Genomic DNA, 12427 nt, shown 5'->3' on the forward strand with positions numbered 1-12427 from the left:
ATGTATGTTTCTCTCACATTTTTGTATACAGATATCAAATCTAGCTACATATGATGATGATGGTGCCAAATGCAGAGTTTCTTCTAAATTTAAATAACTTCTAATAAAGTTCTTATTAACATGAAGCAAAAACACAATGGTGTTAAGGTAAAACGGCAAGCAAAAGGCAACTCATTTTTCACTGAATGCCCATTTAAAATCAAGCCTGACTTGTAGACAAACTACTGTTAAGTGGAACACATTTAAAATATCTTGGTTTTCCTGTTAAGTATAGTTATTTCTAAGAAAACTATTGCAAAAATAGACAGCGAGTGACTTCAAAACTAAATGATCTTCTCTCAATGCCTTATGCTTGAAGCCCCAAACTGCAGTGAATAAATGAGCAAAATAACATTAAAACTGCCATCAAGTGGAAGACCGATGGCTCATACATTCGTGTCAGGCTATTGTGCACATGCATTTCCTTCAAGAGGCCACCAAAAGCATCTGACGGAAGAGAATGGTTGGTGGTGCCATTAGCATCAAACATCGAATACATACCCCAAAGCATCCTCATGGCCCTTATTTTCCATTCAGGAATCTGCCATCTGCCAACTTGGCTCAGCCCTTTTTGAAACGTCACACACAACTTGTTACCCTACTTACTCTTCCAAGAATTGTTCAACATGAATACACTAACTGTACAAAAAAGCAGCCAGATCCTATTTTAAACCAGCTAAAGAAAATCACTCCTTCTATATTTTCATCACCTGGTACATGGATGATCTTCTATGTCAAGGTCTTCAAGTTTCTACTTTCCTAAAGAAAAATTAGTAGGTCTTAATATTTATGTTAAAAAAACAACAACAACAAAGGATGTGGCAGAAGCTGGAGGAGAAACCCGTTCTTGTGGTTCAGCTCTGATTTAAATCAAAGCAGGGCAACACTCTTATTTGAGAGCAGTGACTCCGAGCTTTCGAGAACCTGAATCCACGTGGGTCATTTTATTTGATTCAACACATCTTCTAGCAGCATATACTTCTGTTGTAATGAAAGTAATTCGATTTTTAAAGAAATTTTTAACACTCTTCAAAATTACTCAATTTATCCAAGTATCATAAACACGTAATTGAGAATTAGTGCTAAAGCGCCTAACAAAGTGAATTAGGCAAAATCAGGGAATGCCGAGGGGTGGCTGAGCGATGTTTCTGTTTTTGCCTCAACTATCAAAGATGAAGTTGGCCGATCAACAGACATTTCTGCCCTGTGCCAGAGGTTCAGTGTGGATGTGACGACATCTGTCTGCCTGGGGTTTAATCAGTTCCAACCCCGACTCACAGTGTCACTTGGAGAATTTGGAGATGTTTGGTCTAAAATGCTTTAAAAAAGAAAAGAAAAAAGCAGCAGTCTACCACCCAACACCCCCTGGTCTAAATGATCAGCATCTGGGGCTTGGAAAACAGGCAGGGACATCAGCAAAAATAACTTCCTACCAACACTCATGAATTCTAGACCCCAGAGGAGTTCAAAATGCATGACCATACAAGAAGACTGAGGCGCTGCATCCACATACAGTCATCCAAATGACACTGAATGGTCTGGTCCCTTCTTGGATGTTGTTAATGGGGCTTGCTGAAATTAGCAGGAATCTCAGCTTTCTCCTCTCCTGAAAATTATATAAAAAATCCAAGTTCTCTCCTGAGTTCTCGGAGTGAAACAATGATTCTTTGGGGTGGAGAATTTTCACAAACCTTCCCTTATGCTCTCATCTCTGCACAGAACTAGGGCTCGGATCCTACATGAGAAGAGGGACCATACAGAGAAGGACCAAGAGCTGAGATGGCATACTGTCCCACTCTCTTGGACGCACACAGCCCCCTTGTAGCCTACATCTATGGAGACACAACCAGATGCACCCAGATACTCCTTCCTCATCTGCCAAACTTACTTCTTTCATTTTCAAATGAACTCCAACAACCAGGGCTTATATCTTAGCCTCGAAAGGCAAACCTTCCAAACTCCGATAAGGAGATAGTGGGGAAGTTACACTTCCAGGTCACTGAGTATCAACCAGAGAAGTATTCTTCTTAATGATTAGTGTTAGGAAATTTTTCTACATCTACAACCCCTCTTCTTGCTTAATAGAACATTCTGATCTTTCTGGGCCTCGGTATCATCCTTCTGAAGTTGATGAGAACATACAGGTGCAGACAGCATAGGAGAATCCTTGCAGTTCATTCCTACAGAGAATTCCTGCAGTTACCCAGGAGCACATCCTGGAATAAATTCTGGGGCTCTTGTTTTGTTGTTGTTGTTTTATTCTCTCTCTTCTGACAATTAAGTGCAGGGAGAAAAATCTGCTTAATCATACATTCTAGTCAATCAAGGTTTGATTATCAATAAACGGCTCCTTGGCAAAACCCAGCTGAAATTAACAGCAGATCTAGCCTTCTTTCACTAAATTCAGGTATTTAGTCATCATTCATCTCTTCATAATCACACAGGCAGAGTCTTTTATTGTTTTAAAACCCACCCAGAAACGTCATTCATTAATTACAAAAAGTTACGGACAAAAGCTACACACCCAGGTTTTAGTATAAGTGAAGAAGGACTTTTAACTGTGAACATTATGGAACTTAGCCCAAAGGAACTATGAAAACTCGGTCAATTGAAGTCTTGATAAAGGACTAATGATGGTTGCTGCAGAATGATGAATTTTAACACGGAAAGAACTTTACATTGAGATTCTTTTTTAGCTGTACTATTCTATGAATTACTTAACTGTTAACCAACCATTCTTAGTACAACACTGATATCAACAATATGGCTCAACTTGGCCCTCTTGGATATTAACTAACCTGATTTCTGTACATCTACTTTTCTTGTAAATCTGGACAAAAACTCTTATCTGTCTAGGAAAAAATTGGATTTATGCAGAGCAATAAAATGCTTTATCAAGTCCAATGGCAAAATGGGGTGGGGGGGCAATACTGACAAGATTTTCCCCCTTCAGATCGTTTTTAATTCAGTGAATGCCAGGTATTGTACAAAGCGCTGGGATAAATACAAGGATGAGAAAAACAGATCAGGCCCAGAGGGAGCTTACAGACTGATGGGGGCGACAGATGTGAAACACATCATGTCACATACATGCACATGTAACTCTCTCCATCTGAATCTAATGGATTCAAGGGTCTGGACAGGACTTTGGATAACAAGGGATATCATGCTATCAAATCTACTTGGTTCTTGAGTTTTGGAATGAAGAGTATTAATGCATAATGAGGGACACCGGCCCTATCTCCAGAAATATATATTTGAAACTGTTCGGTACCTGCATTTGCATAGTAAGAATTTGGAGAGGGAGAATTCGGGTAACGAGGAAACCTGTAAATAAGCCTGTGGCGAGGGCTCTGGGGTCCAGGGATGGATGACTGTGGGAGGTCTAGCCTAGGGGACCAGCAAAGGCTTCCTCAGGGGAGAGATGGTTAAGCTGGGACCTGAAGGATGCCTACAAATTGGCTAGGCAAAGTGGAGTGAGAAAAGTTGATGGGAGTGGGGGCAGGGAAGGGAATTCCCAGGAGAATAGCATTTGGAACGGCCTAGTGGCCCATTACACATCTGAGGAATTGAGGCAAGGCCAGGGTGGCTGGCCCAAATCACAGCTTGCAGCTCACGTTAAAGATTTTGGTCTTCATCCTAGCTGAAGCCACTGGGAGATCTTAAACAGAGGAGTAACATGGTCAGATCTGTGTTTAAAGTACTGCTCTAGCCTGTGGGTGGAGAAGGGATTGGAGGGGGCAAGAGGGAACATGGGACCCCTCAGATACAGCAGAGGAGGATGGAGAGCATTTTCAAAGACTATTGGAAGGCAAGAGTAGGGACCTAACCTGGTGATCAAAATATTATCTGGGCACCCAACCGGAAGATAGTCACTGGTGTCCCCAGGAATGATGCAGTTGTGGGTCATTAGAAATGAGTGGTGCTTGTCACAAACCTCAAAAAAAGGAGAAAAGGAGCCCAGCAGCTGTTACTGACCCTCCCTCGGCTGTTCCTTATTCAATAAGGGGCCAAAATGGGGTTGAATGGGAAACTGAACCCCTTTTCTCACCACAAAATAGCAGTTTAAATTGCTGTATAGGTCTAAAAGTCAGCTGTTTGGGGATGACAGCAAAAATTCACATTACACTTGCACAACTCTTAGAAGAATTCAAGTTCTTTACTCCAAAACAGCAGAAAAATAGGACTTTTGACTTGAAAGGGATTATCCCGGCCTCTCAACTTCAATCACCTTACCATCCACCAGGGAAACTGAGGTCCAGGAAGATTAAGTGATATTCCCTCAACGCGATTGGTTTTAAGGGAATCTACTTTTTCCAGCAGCATACATATTATTTTTGGTCAGCGTAAGTGATATTAAATAAATGTAGCAGGAATTTTTCCTCTTATTGTATGATGAGGAAATCCATACACTCTAATGATTTATTTTTAACCCAGCAGATCAAATAAAAATACTGCAGTATTTTATCAAAGTGTAATGGAGTTTAATAACCTACATGGTAAAATCAGGCAACTGTCATAATGAAAAAAAACAATCAGGGAATGTTTTGGGGTGATGGAAATATTCTCTATTTGGAGGTAGGGGGTGGGGATTACATGGGTGTATACAGTAACATTTAACATCTGTGCATTTTCATATATCTAAATTACACCTCAATTTAAAAAAAAAAAAAGACACCAAGGGTCTGGGATTCCTTATTCTATTGTTTGGAGTAAAGGATCGCTACCCTCACCACACAATCTAAGAGAAGGCATCAGATAAGTGTGTTTTATACCTACTCCATCACTCCCATATTTATATATGAAAAATTAGGAATTGTTCTTAGATAAAGGTGCTTTAAAAATCTTATGATACTATGTGCTTTAGAACCTCTTTTTAGAACATACGAGTAAATACATTTTAGTCCAATTCAAATTAGAATACATTAGTATAACCATCATCTTAATTTCTTTAAAAATATACAAATAAATCTCATGGCCAAACTATAAAATAATCCCATTTAATTCTTAGAATAATCTCATAATTACCTTCCAGCAAATGTAAATTAAAACACCTGAAGTAATCAATGAATTAATTTCTAGTGGCAACTCAAACCAAATTACAATTTATTGAAATGACCAATTCAAACTTTATTTTTAAACTGCTGTCATATATGTAAGTTTCCAGTAATGGATGAAAGGCCATTTTTATTTTGGTTGTGGGTAGGAGTCATGGGGAGTCAAATTTCTGCAGAGAATAGTTACTTAAAAGACTGAATGGTCCACCATTTTTGAAGGCCTTTAGGATTTAACAGAAGGTTAGACACAGACACAGACACACACACACACACACACACACACACACACACACACGCTGATAATTCAGTTTACCGGGACTGCACCAGTGGTAAAACCAGTTTTCATGGTCTCGGTGCCATGGTTTCAACCAAAAAGCTGGATGATCTCTGTTCAGACTGGCATTGAGCAATAGTAATCTTGAGCTGAAAATCCACTTAAAACACCAATTTCAAAGTTTGGAAACTCTACTGATAGAAAACGAAACAGTAATAAACAAGAGTTGTCAAAGTGTGCAAGAGGCACCTTCCTCCCCCCTTTTAGTTAGGTAAGTTCAAGGTGTATTTTTGGTTTAACCTAGTTTCTCTTTTTTCATCATTTAACATTCTATTTTGATGTGTAGTGCCCTGGACTTCCTGTTACTACATCTTGATACTCTACTGCAAATCATGACTCATTCTTAAATCATAGAGAAACTCATCAAAATCCCAAATTTCACAGCACACATGAATTCAGTCTTTCAAGAGGGCAGCATTCTTAGAACATTACTTGGAGCCACAGACAAAAACACTGGAGAAGTCCATGTAGAAATTATTTCAAGCCACTTTTGAGTCAATACATTTATTAGATCAATAAATAGAAGCTCTATGGGTGGTAATTTTGATCTTAGATCTAGTTACTAACATCTGTTACATGATATGTTAGGTGAAAATAAGTTACAAAACAGAAAGTATAGTGTGATTCCAATTAAAAATTTTATGTGTGTGCATGTGTGTATGTACACACACACACGCATTTTAAAAGAAAAATATACACCAAAATGGGATTATGGGAGATGTTTATTTTTTTATTTTGTGGTCTTCTGAATTTTCCTAAGGTATTCACATTAATGTTTTTTATAACAGAAAAACAACTAACCTTTAGAAAATATTGATAGGCTAGTGTGATCTCAAATATGGTATAAATCAATCAACAAGGCCAAGAGGAATTATGGATAACTAGGACATAAAAAACTCTTGCCTGAAACATAGAGAAAAATTTGACAGGAGTGGGGTCTTTCATTCAAATGACCCATGTCACTCGTGTGTATGTATAGGTGCAGGCCCTTAGAAAGGGACAGAAGCCAGCTGCCAGCAGTCAGGGCACAGCCAGGACAGACAGAGAACCCATTTCTTTTCAAGTTTAATAAGAAACCCCAGGTCTGGGAAACATGGAGATAGCTGATTCATTCTGTAGGACTGGAAAGGAGCAAAGCCATTAATTAGTAAGCAGTAACTCACCATCAGCAAAAAAAGACTCTACTCCAGGAAGTCACATCCTTGGATAATTTTCATGAAGTGTTTTGGGTTTGTCAACAGGTAATGTTTTGCAACCACATTGTCTTTTTGAATCAAGTTGATATATAAATATAATTGGGTAGCACAGAACACACAAAATCCAATATCTGACAGCTAAGAAAGGAATATTTTAATTTATATGCACTACCTGGAAGTCCTTTAAAACTGACTTCGGGAAAGGTTCAAGTTCCAAAAAGTTATTAGAAATATAAATTTCAATTATGATCTCAGAGTTGCATTTACTGTATATTAGCAGTTTTGAATTATTAAATTTTTTTAAATAAGAAAAAAGAGGTCTTTAGTAAATGTTTAGGAAACTTCATAATTTAAATGAGGCTGAAAAATCACTGCTATCCCCCACCTGGGCTCTTGCCTTTCTGGTCTATAAAAGCTAAATTAGTACCAAGCGAGTGAGGTTCAGAGACGGTCTAATTCAGCTCACAAAGGTACACCATCACCATGTCATCATTTACATGTCATTCTACTGCATACTACTGACCAGAAAGGGAGAGAAAATTCATGCATACTGTGTTATATATTTGGCAGAAAAGTGCTACTGATGACTTTTAAATGTCCTATTCGTTGAGTGAATGCATGTAAAAGAGTTAACCACCATCTTCCTCATTAATGTAAACAAGAGTTTCTTGGGCACTACTGACATTTTGGGCCGGAAAATTCTTTGTGGGGGGCTGCCCTGTGCATTGCAGAATTTTTAGCAGCATCCTTGACCTCTACCCACTAGATGCAAATAGCATTCCCTCTGGTTATGACAACCAAAATGTCTCCAGATGCCCCCTGGGAGGCAAATTACTCTCGGTTGAGAACTACTGATATAAAAGAACATTATGCATTCCAAATAAGAACTTAGTGAAATGAAGAATTCTAATTACCTCCTTTTTATTTTGAAGGAAATGTAGTCTTCAGACAACTCTACAACCTCCATCTTTAAGGAATGCTCATGCAGAATGATGCTAGTTTTAGAAAGCTTTTTTCTTACCTATTTAAGTTCTGTTATGCTACTCACAGCTTTCAACACAGCGATTTATTGATCATCTCCTCTGTGCTAGGTACCGTGTCAGGGACACCCTGTACTCACGCTCACTCACATCCTACCCTGGCTGGGCTGTTTTAGGAGCTGCTTTGCCACCATAAAAGAATCGCCAACACCTTAAAAACCCTCAACACAGCAGCACGTCCTTGTCAATAAAGGAGCCCCAGAATTCCAATTGGGTTCCTTAAAATTCTGTACCCTTTTTAGTAACTCTACACATTTCCAACATTTAAAGGTTTAAAAAGAAGAAGGGGAAAAAAAAAAGGCCAGAAGGCCCTGGCTATATTTGGCATAGAAAGACCATCAAGGGTTTCTGCAGGCAGGAGCATTACCGGAAATTCTAAAAACACTTATGGACAGTCTTCCTAACCGTCTAACCCATGTGCCCTCCTAACACAATCTGTAATTTTATAATCCCCATAAATTGAAACTCATAACTGACCTTTCCCAAATAAATGTGTGTCTCAGAGAGAGAAAAAGGGAGAGAGATCAGAGGGTATTTTGTTTGGCAATAAGGCTCAGAAATCGATTTGAGCTCATTAATAGACGCCTGGAACACGCTTGGTTTCTCATCTCCTCCGGCTCCCCCCCACCCCCCACCAAAGACTGAAGCACAGACGGGAGAGGATGGGTGTGTTTGAGCTGCTCGGGCAATAGAAACCACACACACACACACACACCCCCACACACACAGACACTGAGAAAGAAAAACCTGTAAGTCCGAAACGCAAAATGGCCAAAGGGACTTGAAAGTTTTCAAGATGCTGCCCCGAAAAGATTCGTTGGGCGGCTGCACGTCTAAGTAAATAAAGCCGTAACTTGTCTCCCTCCCCGGCGCAGGGCTCCCCTGGCTGACAGTGGCTGCACAAAACCCCTCCTGTGCCGAGCAGCGGAAACTCCTAATGAGATTAGTTGGTGTGTGTGCAGACATTACTTAGCAATGACTAAAGGGGCTCTCTTCCTGCCGCAGCCAGTGGAAAATTCAGGGAACTTTTTCCCCTGCAGCAGCAGAATCCCTTTAACCCTCTCCCCAGCCAACTCCAAAAACAACTCAGCCTCCCCCAGCCTCCCCCGCGGCTGGGGTGCTGGGGGGAGTTCAAGACCCGCCAGGGGCTTCCAAAAGCAGGGGGGTGGGAGGGGGCCGGCGGGGGACCCCTGAAACACTATAAAGGAAACTGTAAAAGGCACAAATACATAAACCTGAGAAGGAGCAAACCACAGTTTCTTTGTGAGCTCCTCTAGTGAGTCATTTTCAAGATGCTGTCTGCTGCCAGTTTCAAAGCGGAAGCGCATGGCAATTAGTCTTGCCGTTTCCAGACAAGCCAGAAACTCTCCCGACACTCGTTTTTTTTTTTTCTTCTAAAAAGCCCCTTTTGCAGTTTCTGAAATAACATTTCTTGCTCCGACCCCCACCCGCCGCCTAACTGCAGCTTGTCCTCAGGATGATTCGGTTCAGAAACCATAACAAAACCGAGACCTCTGTTTTTACTTTTTTTTTTTTTTAACCCTCCAAAATTATTCCTCCGCCCAAAAAAGTTACAGTAGGATTACAGGCCAACATTCAGTTGCAAGCTGGAGAGTCCTCTCCTAAGGAGCTGGGGGCGCCAAGACCATCTCCTGCCCGGTCCTTCTCCAAAACCTTGTCTAGTCAAGACTCCGCCAGCTTTTAAAGGCCCGGCTGGGCGTGCGCCTGGGGCGGTGACCCGGACGGGGGTCACCTGCCGAGCGAGTGGACGCAGCCCCCAGCCCCGCGTCTTCACTCCCCGCGCCCTCCGCTTCCCTCTCCACCTCGTCCTCTCCCAGAATCCGAGCATCGGTGCCCACTGCCACCCTGGGGGAGCCCCAGCCCCAGCTGGAAGGTCAGCGGTGGTCCAGCCTCCAGGCATGCAGCCCGCTCCAGTCGCCGTTCCTCCCAGGCACCCCAAGTTTCACCGTCCCCTACCCCCCCGCGCGCCCCCTCCTCTGGGGTTGCAGCGCAGCCTCAGGGCGGGGGTCTCCCAGCACAGGGTCCCCGCAGCCCCCGGCCCGGCGCGCGGACGCGGCGCGGAGCTCCGACCGGTTGGCGGCGGCGCGGGCGCAGGAGCATCCCCGCTGCGCCTCTCCCCGGGCCTGCAGCCCACCTCGGGGTGCCCACCCGCCCCACCCCCACCAACCCAAAGAAAAGAAAGAAAGAAAAAACCACCCCCAAGGAAACTTTGCAACTGTCCGAGCAACAGGCAGAAGCCCTGCTACCTACCCAGATGTGGGGGAGCTTTCAAGATCCTTCTTCGGGGGAATTTCTAGGAGGAACCGGGCGAAAGCCCCCGACTTTCCATGCTGACAGGCGTCTGCAGACGGTCTGTTGCTCTTGTAATGAGATCCTGATTTTTCCCCCTTTTTTTTCTTTCTCTCGCTCCTCTTTTTTTTTTTTTTTTTTCCTCTGGTGTGTGTGAGAGCAGGAAGTTGGAGCAGTCAGGCCGAGCCGGCTCACTTCCTTTACTGCATTATTCCCCAGGCGGTGTGCAGTCTGTGTAAACAGGCTTTTCCGCCCCGCGCCGCGCGCCCCGGCCGCGGCTGTGCGCCGGGGCCGCCCGCCGAGGCCCGCGCATACTCCGCCGCCCCGGGCCCCGCGCTCGCCCCGCACCGCGCCGCGCGCCCCCGCGCCCGCGCTCCCCGCTTCCTGCTCGGCCACCCCAGGGGAGGAGCCTCCAGACCCTGGGCGACTCCGAGCGGCCGCAGCCCCTCCCCACGGCGGGGGAGCAGCTCGGCCAGAAACCCGGGGAAGCTGCCCCCGACGCGCGGGGGCCTGACCGCGGGGTGCGGCGGGTGCGCGGATCCCTCTTCTGCCCTGGGGTCCCTGCGCTGGGGACCACGCGGGACACTGCAGTGGGGTCGTACCCTGCCCACTTGGCCGGGGCGGGGAGGCCCGAAGTGGGGAGGCCCGAAGTGGGGAGGCCGCTGGACTTGCTGTTTGCTGTCAGCGGGATGGACGAGTTGTGGGGCAAGGGGGCATGGGGAGTGGGGTTCAGGGTTTGGTTGCTCTGGGAGAGGGCTGCTTTTATCGTGGGTGGGGGCGTGATTGCTTAGGATGAGGAGATTTTGCATAGGCAGAAAAGGAAACACGGTTTCTGTCTGAGGATGGCCATAGTTCCTGTCTGGGATTTAAAAAAAAAAAAAAAGAAAGAAAAGCCAGCGCTCAGAGTAGGGGGCCCACTTTGGGGAAAAGGATGAGAAGCCGTAAACTGGAAGGCAGGATTCTCCAGGAAGAGACCTTTCTGGCCGTTCACTATGGCCTACCACAGGCCCAACCTTTGCCGCCTGCTAAGGAGCTCCGGAGGGAAATGAGCAGTGACCGCGGGGCTGAGGGGCTGAGGCTTCGGAGGGTGGCTCTGTGGTCTCGAAACTGGTCTCCACACCGCAGTATCCCTCAGGGATGGCTCGCTCGGGAGCTCAGGCCAGGCTCTGACGGGAGAGCTTGACCACTGCCCTGAGGCTGAGAGGAGGAAAGAGGGTGCCTGTGGAAGAGTCCCTCAGCACCAGGCCTGTGCTCCAACCCAACTGCTCAACTTCTGGAACCCTCCATTTCCATGCCTCCACTCCTTAGCAGTGCAGACCAGTGGTTCCCAAACTTGAGCCGGCACCAGCATCATGTAGGGGAGCTTGTTAAAACTCTGGTTCCCTGGCCTCACCTCCCCAGGTCCTGATTCAGTAGGTCTGTGGTTCTCAGCCCTGGCTAACGTTAGAATCACCTGGGGAGTGTTTTGAAAACTATTGATCCCTAAACACACCTCAAACCAATTAAGTCAGATTCCCTGGGGGCAGGGCGTGAGTCCTTTCAAAAGGACCACATTTTGAGTTCCTCTACTTATTTGTTTCTTGCAACCTTTCTGAAAGATTATTTGTTTACGAATCTCTCACTATTACTAACTGTGGGCTTGTAAAGGCCAGGGTTGTATTTTACTCAAGTTGGTACCAGCTCCCCACCCCCAAGTACCTGTGAGAGCACCTGACTCATAGGACAGTCCAGTTTGCAGTATTTGCTTCCTGGTTGGTGTGGTTAGTTCACTAAGAGGTGGGACCAGCCCCCCCAGAACTGGGAGGAGGGTGGGAAAACATGAGGGGGTGGGGCAAGGTAGGAGAGTAGAGCAGGGGCGTCAGGTATGGGGAAGAGGGCTGTTTATCAATCCCTAATTTTCCGCAGCTAATTTTTCACTTTAAGGATTATCATTTTAATCCCTAATCAGCTTCTGTCACTCAGCAGAGCTCACTCTGTGTCCCTGTATGATCCAACTGTCTGTGGACTAGGAGAATATAAATTTATTATCCTTAATGGGGAGGAAAAAAAAAATCTCACACAATTAAGAACACCATGTTGCTTTAATTTTTAAAAGTATATATCAAAGTATAACGTATATTTTAAACCAGTAGCTTTCATGCTTTTTATTGTATTTTTTCATAACAAATCTTTGTAGAATCCTAATATGTAAGAGAGAAAGGTGTACATGTTTTCATCAAGCAGTTTAATTGTTTTGGAGAAACGCCTCCTTGTCTAAGGCACTCCTGAAATACTTATGGACAGCCCTAGCATTTCTTAGACAGATGAAGACCGCTGAAGTTTTTCTGGTGTATTAGATTGTCCACATCACTACTCCCAGCTCTTCTTATGAATGAGTAATTCAGAGCTGACTCTGCTCTTCCTCAAGGCACAGGGAATAACTTTTACTTTTAGGCGGCTTGTGTACTTTGC

The 12427-nt window shown here is 44.4% G+C and overlaps 1 protein-coding gene across 1 annotated transcript in view; it reads right to left on the reverse strand.

The window, feature by feature from the left end:
- ELK3 (ETS transcription factor ELK3) overlaps positions 1-10292 on the reverse strand; it is a 66881-nt gene extending 56589 nt beyond the window's left edge. Inside the window, exon 1 of the mRNA XM_014780096.2 lies at positions 9938-10292. The gene's annotated coding sequence lies outside the window, so the exon portion shown is untranslated. The remainder of the gene's footprint in view (positions 1-9937) is intronic.
- Positions 10293-12427: the final 2135 nt, after the last annotated feature.

Source organism: Ceratotherium simum, chromosome 25 (assembly GCF_057802395.1).
Source record: "Ceratotherium simum simum isolate JZ-2026a chromosome 25, ASM5780239v1, whole genome shotgun sequence".
In the NCBI taxonomy this organism is placed as follows: Eukaryota; Metazoa; Chordata; class Mammalia; order Perissodactyla; family Rhinocerotidae; genus Ceratotherium; species Ceratotherium simum.